Below are 14,758 nucleotides of genomic sequence, written 5' to 3'. Positions count from 1 at the left end.
GATATTTCTTTCAGCAGCCATAATTATAGTTTTTGAGTCCTCTAGCCTGGCATTTCACATGATGTACTCTGCAAAAAGTTAAATAAATATGGTGACAATGAAGAGCCTTGTCATACTCTTTTCCTGATCTTAAACCTATTAGTTGTTCCATGTTCAATTCTGACTGTTGCTTCTTGGCCCACATACAGGTTCCTCAGGAGACAAGATGATCTAGTGCTCATATATCAGGATATGCTACATTTTGTTGTGACTCCCACAATCAAAGGCTTTAGTGTAGTCAGTGATCACGTGTAGATTTTTTTCTGGAGCTCCTTTCCTTTCTCCATAATCTAGTGAATATTGGCTATTAGGTCTCTAGTTCCTTTGTTTCTTCAGAAATTAGCCTGATATTCTGTTAATTCTCAGTCCTACATACTGCAGAATCCTAGTCTGCAGTATCATAAACACAGCCTTGCTGACATGTGAAATGAGTGCAATTGTTCAGTAATTCGATCATTTCTTGGTATTGCCCTCCTTTAGGATTGGGACATAAGCTGCTCCAGAAGCCACCGCTATTTTCCAAATTTGCTGCCATATTGAATACAGCTCTTAAACAACATTACTTTTAGCCTTATTGTTAGCAGGATTTCCTCAGACTCACTTAACTTCATTCTCCAGGTGTTAGTCTCTAGGTCAGTAGCCATACCATTGTAATTATTGGTGATATTAAAATCTTTCTTGAATAGTATTCTCAACACATCTTCTTAGTCTCTTCTGCTTCTGCTAAAACCCTAATGTTTTTGTCTTTTATCATCCTCAGTTATGTGTGAAATATTCCTTTTATGCCTCTTAATTTTCTTGAAGAGATCTTGTCTTTCCTATTCATACCATTTTCTTTTACTATTCTGCATTGCTCTTTTAAGAAAACTTTAGCTCTTCTTGTCATTCTTTAGAATTTTGCATTCAGTTGGGCTTATCTTTACTTTTTCACTTCCTCTTCAATCTAGCTACAAAGCCTCAGATAGTCATTTTGCTTTCTTCCTCTATTTCTTTGGAATATTCTTGTTGCTGCCTCCCATACAATATTGTGGACCTTTATCCATAGTTTTTCAGATACTTGTATGTACCAGATCTGATTCCTTAAGTCTATTGATCACCTCCATTTCACATTCATAAGGGATGCTATTCAGGTCATACCTATATTGTCTGATAGTTTCCCTTACTTTCTTCAATTTAAGTGTGAATTAAAGTGTAATAAGCTCAAGATCTGAACTACAGTCAGCTCTAAATCCTGTTTTAACTGACTATAAAGAGCTTTTCCACCTTTAGCTGCAAAGTATATAATTAATCTGTTATCTCTGAAGACCATTTACTGATGGTCATGTGTAAAGTCACTTTCTGAGATGTTAAAAAAAAGTTTTATGCTTTATCCAGGAGAGGAAAGGCAAGTAGACTGAAATAGCTTGTCCAGATGGTGCAATATTTAAACAACATCCTGATGGGTCTCAAAAGCAGGAGGATGACATCAGGGAACATAGGAAGGGGCTGATCCACTTTGGCTTTCTGTGTTACTTGGTTAGTCTTTGCTCGGGGGGTTCTCTCAGAAGATTCCGGGGAGCAGCATTACAGTCTCTATATGGGCAATAACATTATGTGTCCAAAGTGATAGTGTGTCCATCCACTCATCTGGACTGTGTGAGCAAGTTTTTTTTTGGCCAGCTAATTCATAGGAATCCACAGGATATATGCCTGGAGGGGACCTCAGAGATCATCAAACACCAACCATTCATTATACAGAGGAACAATGGGCGGCAGCCCAGAGCAGGCATGTGACTGTCCGAGATCACCTGCGTCGTGTCAGATTCAGTACTTAGTAGACTAAGTTGGGAAGTCAGGACAAAGGGAGGAAGCTAGACATGAGTGAGGTGTATTCCACAGTTTGATTAATGTGGTCCCCAAAGTTCCCATTCCTTGGTTAAAAAGATTAGTGAAATGTCCATCCTCTTTCGAACATCCTTCTTTCCTTTCTTCCGCACCGTTCTAATCATATATTTCCCTCCCCTGCTCAAGAAGCTATTCTGATTCCCACAATTATAACTTTTCTCTTCAAAAATCATGTTGTAGTCATTTTGTATTTAATTTTATATGTTGACGGTGTCTATTTCTACTTAAAAATGTGAGTTCCTTGATGGCAGGACAGGGACTGACTTTTTTCCATCTTTGTATCCCTAAAATCTCTCTCTAAAGTCCACTTTAGGAGGGAGAGGATCATCTAGAATAGAACTTCGATGGATAGAGCTAAAAAGGCAAGGTTGGCGCATGGCTGCCAAGACCCTCCAGCCCAAGATCCAACCCATACTTGCCAGGAATCTCCATTATAATAAACAATCTAACTTTTACTGGAAGACCTCCAAGAACCCAACAGCTCCAAGGAATCCCATTCCGCTTTTGGATGGCTCTAATTGTTAGGAAGAGAAGGATGTTAAACTGGTATGAGTGAGATAGAGAACAATTGAGGAAAATCCTCAAAATGGATTTCTCTGATAAAGATCTAATATCCAAGTCATGTATGAAATCCTAGATATTAAACTCCAGGGTTCTGAGACGCCTTCTTCTATTAAAGGAACCAAACTCTAGGCTTAAGTAGGGACTGGGGTTAACCCTGGGGGAACCTACTCCCTAAAGAGAAAGGGTGGGTCTTTCTCATTGTTTCTGGCTCATCACAACTCCACCCAGTGGCTACAAGAAAAATCACTTAAGAAGTTTAGACTGGGTTTATACTAGGGTCTCCCCAAAAGAAAATCCAATGATGGCCCGGTATGATGATTATTTCCCCTAAATCAAAGTAATGCTTAGCACACACAAGATGAAGTTTTAAAACCATAGTTTAATCCTGACTCCCAAAAGGTTAATACTTCACCAGATTAGCAGTTGTTTAATCTGTTCCATTGATCAACTTTTCTTTTGTGAAATCACAGTCAGATGGTTGAATGGTTCGACCTTAATGGTTGAACTTGAAATTGGATATTTACACTATCTCCTCTCCTTGCCTTCTTTTCAGAGTTTCCTTTCAAATCACTGACCTCTGGTGCTTCCAGATGATTTTTGGAATGGTTTTAGTCTCATTCCATGAGGTAAGCTCCTAGTAATTTGATTGGTCATACCCTTTCCTCTTCTGTTTGGTTAACAAGGCTTGAGGGTGGGGAAGAACAAGACAGAGGCTGGTGACTGGTAGAGATTGAAGGAGAGAGAGGAAGAGGGAAGGATGTAGACCGAAGCTGGTGACGGGGGCAGAGGAGGAAGACTGAAGGTTTATGCCTTCCTTTTGCTGGAGAGGTTGTACATATAACTTCAAAGACAGCTGAACTGAGAAAGGGGGGAAGTAGACCATCTATGCTACAGAGCTTAATTGGACACACAAGAACGCAAGCCCACCCCCATTACCATTTTAGAGTAGGAGGGAAGAGTAAACCAAAATAAGGCTTATTGTTCAATAAGAATTGATGAAACAGGCAGATTTCAGAAAAATCTGGAAAAGCTTGTGTGGATTGATGCAAAGTAAAATTAATAGAACCAGGAGAACATCAGGAATATCATGTGATGATCAACTATGAATGACTCAGTTCTTCCCAGCAATGCACTGATTCAAGTCAAGTTCCAAGATTCACAAAGGAAAATGCCATCTACAGCCAGATGAACTGATGGACTCTGAATTTAGATCAAAACATATTTTTTCACTTACCTTATTGTCGTGTTTGTAAAAATGAATGCTAAAAATTTTCTTGAATGTAACTGGGAGAAAAATAAAATACTATTTAATGAAAAATAAAGCTAGAGAAAAACATTTTTAAAAAAGAAAAAAGCAAACCTGAAGATAAACGCAAGAATCAAGATTCCAGCCTTACAATTGTAATATTCTTTTCTAAAATTTAATATTTTCTGGGAACAGGATTTTTGGGGGCTTCTGGAGGCAGCTAGTAATCACTACAAGTGCAGCCAGGGATTAAAGTCCAAATCCTTTATTGTCTCCTTTTAAGTTTTATCTCCTTCTTGGCGTCCGGTTAGCTTTTTTAGAGACCTATCTCTCTCTTTGGTTCTGAGAGCTCCTGCTGCTAGTCCTTTGCCTCTGCCAGCTTCTGCCTCTAGTTTCCTCCAAATGAGCTTCTAGTGGGCTTCTGTGCCTGGCCCTGAGAGCTTCTTGCTTCTATGCTGTACCCTGAGTGTACACCAATCATTATAGCACTAGGAAACCATTATTTGTTGTAGGATTAAATCAATGTTAAACTAGATTTAACCACTGTCTCCTCAATTCCACTTACTTAGCACCTGGCAAGAATTCTAACATACAATATCCAAAAAAATATATCATAGTTCACTGGAACATGCCTTTGGTGAGAGGGGAACATTACATATTTCATGGAAAATCTGGGAGATTCATAGAGAGGGGAAAATGCAATCTGATTGACTGAAAAAGTGCATGTGGTGCACCCTTTAAAATTTAGCACAATAACCAAGGAGAAGATATTTGGCAAAAAGGAAAAAAAAATTCTCTTTCAAAAGAATCTAGAAATGAACTAGATATGTAATCTTTCCAAAGAGAAGATGGTATATTAATCTTATATTAAAAAATTAATGTTTTCATGTATCTAGGGCCAGACAAATAATGTTTTTTAATACAGATAAAAAAAAATGTGTTGTCTTCCTCAAAGTGTATAAGTGTCCCAAAAACAAGGACTATCTCTATTTTTCCATTTGCATAATTAGCACTTAAAACGGTGTTTAGAACTCAGTAAGCATTCTTCATTTATTAATAAGAAGCAAATGCTTCATTTATTCAGTCATCTCTTTTTCTAAACCTTCTTTTCTAACCTTTTCCTTTTTCTTTTCTTACTTTTCTAAAACCTTCATCTCTCAGCCCTTTTGTAGGCCACCGCTCTCATTCTGGTTGCTTCCTCGCTGCTCCAAACATGACCCATTAGTGAATCAACTCAACTCTACCCTATTTCCCCAAATCTCAGGTTTCCTTGTCCTAGCACCCCTCATGCCCAGCCAAACTTCAGCCCTGAATTATTGCCACCATCTGCCTCCTCCATTCCTACCTGCACACTGCCAAAGGGAGCATTCACTCTCACTGTACCCTTACCTTGCAGCTTAACTTTGGTGAGAGACAAGAGGTAGTTTGCTGTGAGCTTTTTCCTCTTCCATTTTCTTCTCACAACCCCCTCACATCATTGTCCAAATTCTCTCTTCTATATCCTACATCTGAATCAACTCTTTTACTTGTGCCCTGGGTCCCATATCTCCTGTCAATTTCAGCAAGTCACCCCCATTATTATCCCACTCCACATTTTCATCTTTTCAAATGTAATCATCTCCTCTCTACTATCTATCTGACTTTGCCATAGATCTCTTCACCCTTTAAAACATACCATAAAGCCCACCATACTCTAATGCTTCTGTCTTCTCTTTCTCAGACAAATCCCTTTAAAATTCTCACTATAATCTCCTTTAACAAAATCAGGTGATGTTAGATGGATTCACAAGTGAATTCTACCAAACATGTAAGCAACAATCTTCTCTATATTATATAAAGTATTTAGAAAAATAGATTCAAACAATTCTACAAATTTCTTTTATGACACAAATATGGTCTTTATACCTAAACCAGGGAGAGCAAAAACAGAGAAAGAAAACTATAAGCCAATTTTCTTAATGAATTTTGATACAAAAAAATTTAAAACAAAATGCTAGGAAAGAGATGTGTATTACAAAGATCATACACTATGAACAGCAGGGATTTATAGCAGAAATGCAGAGCTAGTTCAATATTAAGAAAATTATCAGAATAATCAACCATATTAATAGTAAAAGAATAGAAATCATATGATCATATCAATAGATCCATACAAAGATATGACAAAATATAATATCCCTTCTATACTAGAAGGCATAGCAATCAATAGAGTCTTTCTTAAAATGATAAGTTAGTGGTTTTTTATTTTTCGAGAATGAATTACAATTTAATACATCAGTTGATTTCAGCATAGAAGATACAAAGATAAATATGACTTTGGAACAATGAACTAATTAACATTTGGTTGATTTGATATAATTCCATATAGTGCTAAGATAAATAATATTGTTCCAATTAATGTTTAGCCTCTTGACCTTTCTTTCTAACTCACATTGCTAACATGATGATGTCATAAACCCAATATCCTTAATTATGATAACCATGCCTTTTTAACTTTAGGTATTTAAAAAGAGGACATTTCAAAATAACTAAATCAAAAATAATTTAAGATTAACAGTGATCCAGTTTTCATCTTAGCCCTTTACTGCATCATAATTAAATTTAATCAAATACAAAAATGATAAATTCCTTTAATGTATTTATACTATCCTCTACATTTATATCTATAGCAAAGGTCTGTAACATGGTTCAGGTTGTACACTTTGCCATAAAAATTGACTAGTGGATAGTAAGATATACTTTATCAACTATGAGTCGAAGCATTTTCAATCAATTTTTCGTGCTGTGGTGAATGGTCATAGTAATATGACAGAGTTGATTGGTGTTCTATATCTCATTCTTTCTGAGAGAATGTAAGTTCCAGAAAACACTTACCAAGTTCTGCCCAATCATAAAGTGGTGAAGTAGAAACAGAAAGGAGCCAAGTTCAAATCTTATCTATTGTTAAGAAGTAGATTGTTGTGATACTATATTTTCACTAAGAATAATTCATTATATTCACTGACATAAGATCCCTTAGTAATCTTTAACACAGCAAGCTATGTATCAGAGGAACTTGAGTAAATCTTCTCTGCCCACACAGAAAAATTCACTTTATTTCTCTGAATCTGATTTTCCTTATTTATAAAATAGGTACAACATTATCTTAGTATTTCTTATCTTGCAGGATTCTTTTGAGAGTTAAATTATCTCATCTTTACCTTCACTTGTCTCTATCTATACCCATTTTTATTCTATCTATATACACATATGTATATGTATATTCATATACACATATAATGTGCATTTATGCACATATGCATATGTCTTTACATACATATTATGTTTATATACACTATATACGTGCATGAATAAGTTTGTTTTTATATATGCATGGATATATATATATATAATTTATTAAACTAAAACCAAGACAAGCATCATCTGTAATGGGGATAAGCTACAAGCTTTCCAAATAAGATCAAGAAAGAAGGATATTTATCATCACCATTATTATTCAATATTGTATTAAAAATGCTAGCTGTAGCAAAAAGAAAAATGAATAAAAATGAACAATAAAGCAATAAAACTATCACTCTTCACAGATGATGTGATGACATAATTAGAGAACCCACCAGCACTAATTGAAACAATGAACAACTTCAGTAAAGTTGCAGGATATAAACTAAAATCACACAAATATCAGCATTTCTATATGTTACTAATAAAATCCAGCAGTGGATAACATAAAATCTTTGGAAGTCTGACTGCCAAGACAAACCCAGGGATTCTGTGAACACAATTACAAAATAGTTGCGAAAACAAAAATAAAGATACATCTTAACTACTGGAGAAATATCAACGGCTCATGGATGGGCTGAACCAATATAATAACAATGACAATTCTACCTAAATGGATTTACCTTTTCAGTGCCATACCCATCAAACAGCCAAGAATTTTTATGGAATTAGAAAAAATAGTAACAAAATTCATCTGGAAAAATAAAAGGTCAAGAATTTCAAGGAATCAATGAAGAAAAATGTTAAGGAGGTTGAACTAGCAGTTTTAGATTTCAAAGTATATTAAAAATGGCAATTAACAAAACAATTTGGAAATGGCTAAGAAATATTGTGATGGATCAATGGAATAGAGCAGATACACAATACACAGTAGGAAATGACCCTAATAATCCAATGTTTAATAAGATCTAAGCTTTTTGGCTAAGAACTAACATTTGATGAAAATTATTGGAAAAACTAGAAAACAATTTGGCAGAAACTAAGCATAGACCAATATCATTTATCCAAGTGGGTAAATGATTTAGACATAAAAGGTGATAGAAATTATGGGAGCATGGGAAAATGTCCTCTCTATGGATAAGGGAAGAGTGTAGCATTGAACAAAGGATAAGATCATTACAAGAAGTAAAATAGATAATAAGTTGATGTGAAATTAAAAGCTTTTGCATAATAAAACGAATGCAGCCAAAATTAGAAGGAAAATACAAAACGGAGGGAAATATTTTTATAGCCAGTTTTCCTGAGCAATGCTTCATTTCTCAAACATATGGAGAACTGAGCCAGATTTATTTTTTAAAAATAAGCCATTTACAAAGAACCATTGCATAGTTGATAAATAGTTCAAGAATAAGAACAGTTTTCAGAAGAAGAAATTAAAGCTATTAAGATAGTCATGTGAAAAAATGCCCTAGGGGCAACTAGATGGCACAGTGGAAGATCACCAGCTCTGAAGTCAGGAGGACCTACCTTCAAATCCCGCCTCAGACACTTAACACTTTCCAGCTGTGTGAAGTCACAACCTCAATTCACAAACACACACACACAATAAATTACTACTGATTAGAGAAATATAAATTAAATCAACTCCTAGATATCACCTCACACTTGTCATCTAATAAGCTAATAAAAGAGGAGGAAAATAACAAATGCTGGAGGGGATGGAGAAAAATTGGGATACTAATGTATTGCTGATGAGGTTGTGGACTACTCTGATCATTTTGGATACCAATTTGGAACTACCTTATAAACCTTGGAACCCTTTGACTTGATAATACCACTAGTGCAGGGGTCCTCAAACTTTTTAAATAGGGGGCCAGTTCACTGTCCCTCAGACTGTTGGAGGGCCGGACTATAGTAAAAACAAAAACTTTGTTTGGTGGGCCTTTAAATAAAGAAAATTCATAGCCCTGGGCGAGAGGGATAATCGTCCTCAGCTGCCGCATTTGGCCCGTGGGCTGTAGTTTGAGGACCCCTGCATTAGTGGGTCTGTATCCTACAGAGATAAAATAAAATTAAAAAGAACTTATTTATATAAAAATATAAGAACTTTTTGATATGGGAAAGAACTGAAAATTGAGGGGATGCCCATCAATTGGGAATGGTTAAAGAAGTTGTAGTATAAAATGGTGATGGAATATTGTTGTACTATAAGAAATGAGTCGGATGTTCTCAGAAAAGCCTTTGGAAGAGTAATATGAACTTAAACAAAATAAAATAAGCAGAAGCAGGAGAATATTGTGCACAATAAGAGCAACATTATAAGGATAAACAATTGTGAAAGACTTAACCATTCTGACCAAGAAAATAATCCATGATAGTTTCAGAGAACCATAATGAAAAAATGTTCTCCACCTTCAGAGAGAGAACTGATCAACCCTAATGAAAACTGAAGCATACCTTTTAAATTTTATTTTTATTGTTTTGTTTGTAAGTTTTTTTTTGTAATGTGGCTAATGTGGACATTTTTTTTTTTTTTTTTGCTGAGGCAATTGGGGTTAAGTGACTTGCCCACGGTCACAAAGTTAGGAAATGTTAAGTGTCTGAGATCAAATTTGAACTCAGGTCCTTCTGACTCAGGGCTGGTGCTCTACCCACTGTACCACCTAGCTGCCCCTGGATATTCATTTTGCATGCCTTCACATGTATAATCAATATCCAATTGCTCGTTTTCTCAAGGTGGGGGAAAAGACAACAGGAAGGGAGGGAATTTGGAACCCCCAATTTTAAAAATATTAAAGTTTCTTTACATGTGACTGGGAAATATTTAACAAAATATTGGAAAAAGAGAACATGCTCACCATACTTTTGCCTTAACATTCTCTAGTCTCAGTCTTTTCTAAACACACTACAGTATAGTTCTTTCCTTATTCTCCAAAGTCACCGGGGATCTCTTATATGCTAAATCTGGTGGTCTTTTCTCAATCTTCATTCTTTCTGATTTCTCTATGACATTTGATCCTCAGCCGCCCAATTGGAGGCTCTCCTTTCTCTGGGCTTTTCTTGGTTCTCCTTTTACCTATTTAACCACTTCTTTTTAATGTCTTTTGCTGCCTTGCCTCAAGGATCTCCTCGGCCTTTTTCCTTTTCCTCTCTCCACACTCTCTTGGGGCCGTCATCGGCAGTTTCTTTCTCATCCCTATGCAGATCACTCTCAGATTTCTCTCCAGCCCTAATCTCTCTCTTGAGCTTACTCACGTACCACCAAATACCTGAGGAATCCAGATGTGTCATCGACATCTTAAAGACAAAATGTTCAAGTCAGAATCATTTTTCCTCCCCTTCCCACCCCTCCTTCTCTTCTCACCCTCCCTATTCCTTCCAAGTCCTGCTGCCTCCTCAGCACCTCAGCCTCCTCAGGTGAAAAAAAAGGCAGCACCTGGCTGCTCCCCTTGCATCTTCCACCTACTTCTGGGATCCATTGTTCCCCTCGCTACAACTGTCTGTCTTTCATTCTCAGAGGACCACGACTTCAGGGAGGTGACGCCGTGACATGAAGTGAATTGGATTGAAGCGGGGGAGCAGCTGTGGGAAGTCGTCAGCCTCACTTACTCTCCCAGAGCCATCTGGGTTCAGTGACGAGCCATATGTCAGGACCTAGAGATGGCCCGACTGCAGTGGGAGGCGTGTTCAGGGACTGGCTTTGGCCAGAGATGGAGAGAAAGGGTAGATGGTCTCAAAGGAGCTTGAGATAAAAGGGAGCTCATACTGAATGGTCTCAACTTCTGAGTCAAATAAAATTCACGAGTCCTCAGCTGAAAAAGAAGTGAGGGAAAGGTATGGAGACGTGAGGGAATTAGTTAGGGGGGCTGGATGTCTTCGGCAGTGTGGGGAGGGCACAGTTCGTGAGTGGGAGCCTAGGAGGTGGATGAAAGAAGTGATACACATCTGAGATGTGACAGAAGCAGGTCAGTAATAAGACAAGGGAGCGAGGGGTTCAGGAACCTCTTGGATGGGAAACGTGATGTCTGAGCAGCAAGGTAATAACTGTGAAAGAAACTGGAGGTCTTGAGGGTGAAAGCAGATTTAAGAAGGGTGGAGCGTAGGAGAGGTGAAAGGATAGGAGGTTAATGTCAAAGAGGAGGATCAATTTCTAAACAGGGTGCTGGAGCATTTATGAGTAATGTGAAAACTCGTGTGTGGCCGAGCCTAAGATGGAGAGATGGAGTTTGACATGATATTTAAGTTGGTAAGTTAAGGAGTTTAAGGGTGCATTTAAGTAAACATAAAAATCAGTATGGGGGCAAAAATAAGGGAAAAGAAGATGATGATGGACAAGGCATTGGACTACTTGAAAAAAGGGGAAATCACCTGAGAATTGGGATATTATAGTTGTGATTAATTTGGGTGAAAATTAAATTAAAATGCTTGGAAAAATTGAGTGGAATTCAAAAGAAGAAAAGTTGGTGAATGTAGGAGATAAAGGAAAGATGGCGAGCAATGGAGACCAGGGGACAATATGACTCCTCTCCAGGACCATTGTGTTGGGTGCTTGCCAAGCAAGCTGGGGATACAGATTTGTCTATATATTGTCTGTCTGTCTATCTATCATCTATCTATCTACTTATCTCTCTCTTATCTATTCATCATCCATCTGTCTATCTAATCTTTATCTACGTATCTTTTCCCTACCTACTTCCCTATTTTGTTTACTCTCTTTGGACACATTTCTCCCCTTGCTAGCCTGTAAGCTTTTCAAGGGCAGGGACAGTTTCACTTTGGTCCTTTTATCATTGAATCTAGAACCATAACTGGCACTTATGTAGTAAGCACTTAATCAGCAAACATTAAACACCTACTATCTGTCAGGGAGGGAATTAGATTCTGGTGACACAAAACAGAGAGTGGCCAGTCTCTGCTTTCATTGAAAGAGACTGCATGAATCTTTTAAAATGTCATTGGGAATATATATGTGTAATATGTATGTGATATAATAACATATATGTGTATAAATACATACAGATGTGCGTGTATGTGAAACGTGGGCACAAGGCCGCTCTGAGCCCAAAGGAGCCTGGGAGGGAGGACACTAACAGTTCAAATAGAACCAGGAAAATCTTCATGGAACATATGGAACTTGAGCCAAGTCTTGAAAGAAAAGAGTTTAGGGGGTATTCCAGGCATGAGAGCAGCCTGAGCAAAGTCCTGGAGGCCAGAGCTTCTGGAAGGGACAGAGAAGTGGGTCGCTTTGGCTAAACCATTAAGGACAATTGATTGGCTCTGTGGGTGCCCCTGCTTTGCTTTTGGTTTTCTTTAAAACTCCTTTGGGATAAGAACTGCGGGGAATGGGGCTGCAGATTTCCCCGGGCTTTTTGGAGACCCGGATGTCCCGAGAGCCTCTGCCCCACAGCTCCATTTCATTAGGGGGACAATACAGCAGCCCCTGGTCAGAGAAAGCTCAGTTAGCCACATCGTTGGGAGAGCTAAGTAATGTAGGAATGAGGAGGAATAGAAAGGATGAGAGCCAAGACGGACCTTGCCCCTCTAGGGAGACTTGGGCTCGGGCCAGTGAAACCCCACGAGTCTGCCCTCGTTTCTTCCAGCCACTGCTGGGCCTGCAGGGCTCGAGGGCAAAGCTGGCAATTTGACCCACGGACTGTACTCAGGAAGCCTAATGATAAACATCTCAGAGCCAGCAGAAAGGACTAATTCCTGCCGCGCCCTGAGGAAAACATGGCAGCCGGGTTTCCTTCCCCGCTCACTGTGTTCGGAATGCCCGTGGCTCTGACCAGGGCCAGCTCTGGGAACCAGTCCCTGGATCTCACGTGTAATCGGGAGAGCGGCAGCCAGGAGATCACTTTCCCGCCCCAGGTCCCTTCCTTCCCCGATCCGGGCCGCGCAGAGCAGCCAGAAGGGTCTTCCTGAAGCGCGGGTCTCCCCAAATGCCCTCCTGCTCAGTGAGCGCCAGTGGAGACTTCCTGCCCCGGGGTCAATGTACGCTTTGGCTCTCAAACCCGACTCAGTCCTCCTCTCCTTTCGGGCCCCCTCGTCCGGCCCCGAGCCCGGCAGAGTGGTCCTGAGGCCCTCCCTCGGCCCGCCCCGAGCCTTATCTCCATGCCTTATATAATGACCAGTTCCAACGTGATGAGCCTCCTCTAAAACCCTCTCAAGCCCTGCCTTTCACCAGGGACCAGAGCCAGCCGCCTCCGCCAGTCCTGCCAGCGTCCCCTTCCAGCTTGTCTAAAGTTAGAAAACTTTTTAAAACTCCGAGTCGTAGATTTAACATGAAGTAAACTAGTGAAATTAGAGGTTCTTCGATTTACTCAGGAAAGCAATCAAATCTACTGTTTGGAAACCACCGTCCCAAAGATCCGAAAGACCTTCTGTTTCTCTGGGGGACCTTCCTACGCAGCCTGGACGCGGCGTCTGCTTTCCGGAGCCCCAGCTCCCGGGGGAGGGACGTTGGTCCTTTGTCTCCGTCCTCATTTGCCACACATTGGAGGCTTAATAAAAGCCGGTCCTTGCTGGATTGAGCGCTGGGGCTTCCGGGAGGAGGAGGTGGGAGGGACGGGATTGCAGACACAGGGAGCCCAGGAGATAGAAGATCCGGCTCTGGAAAGAGCCAGGGGGCCGCCCTGTGGGGGATGAGGAGCTTCCGAGGGGGAAGAACGGCTCCCCAGCCTTAAATGATGGACGGGAGGAACATCGGGAAGCCCTCCCATCAGTCAGTCTGTTCCAGGGGGCCGAGAGAGCTTCTGGGACAATGACTGGGGCCCCGCGGTCCGAGACACGTGGAGATCAGCTGAAGGGGCTGCACATGCTTCGGCTGGGGAAGGGAGGCTCAGTGGCCGAAGAGGGGAGGTCGTGGGGAGGCAGCCTGGCTGGTCGTCGGGGAAGACATCCTAATGGGGGAGCTGTCCAAGCCGAGGCCATCTCGGGCGTGGGGGGGGGGCTGACAGCGGAAATCATTTGTGGCTGGGTTACACGGGGGTCTTCACCACTGCCCACTTCTGTGACTCTGGGAGCCTCTCTGCTAGCCTGAAGAGGGGCTAGAGGGAGGGTGCTGCCTCCAACAGAGGGGGGGCTGGTGTGGAACAGACTGTTGCACTCTGGTTAAATCCCAGTCCCTCCCCCACACCTTGGGCCTGTTTCCTCAAGGGGCAAAGCCGTGATCTCCGAGACCCCTTTGCGCCCTTAACCCCATGATGGCTCCACAGGGCCCCGAGTGTGTGACAATGGGCAGGATGGCGGCCCCGTAAGGGACAGTCACTGAGGGCCGGGCTTGGGGCGGTTCCTCGCGGGGACCTTCTCCTCATGGCCGGGTGTTAATGGAGAGGAGGAGGGCCGGCCGCGGCTGCCCAAGTCCTGCTTTGGACTATCTTTGACTGGCAGAAAAGCCCGGATTTGAACGAACACCCAGAAATGCTGGAAACCAGCAGCCCCGCCGCTGCCCCCGGCTCGGCCCTCAGTCAGATGGGCTCCCACTACCCAGACCACTGAGCGATCTCCTGGGCCGGACAGGGCTTGGGCATGGGGATGCGGACAGCTCAGGGACCCCCTGGCTCTAGAGCTGGCACTTTGGGAACGGGGGGAACATCCAGCAGGGCCTGCCCCCAACAGCCGGAGCTTGGGGAGCAGGAGTGGAGTAGTCCAGAGTGTCCCACCATAACTGAACGGGGCTTGGGAAGCACTGCCCCTCTTGGGGCAGTAGTCGTAGGTTATCCCATCCTCCATCTCTATTCTCAGGGCTGCTTGGCACATGCCCCCAGAGCTGGCAAATACGCCAGGCCCTCTCCAAACCGCTAGGGG

Source organism: Antechinus flavipes, chromosome 2, assembly GCF_016432865.1.
Source record: "Antechinus flavipes isolate AdamAnt ecotype Samford, QLD, Australia chromosome 2, AdamAnt_v2, whole genome shotgun sequence".
Lineage (NCBI taxonomy): Eukaryota > Metazoa > Chordata > Mammalia > Dasyuromorphia > Dasyuridae > Antechinus > Antechinus flavipes.
The sequence above is the reverse complement of the archived record's forward strand: the minus strand, read 5'-3'. Positions refer to the sequence as shown.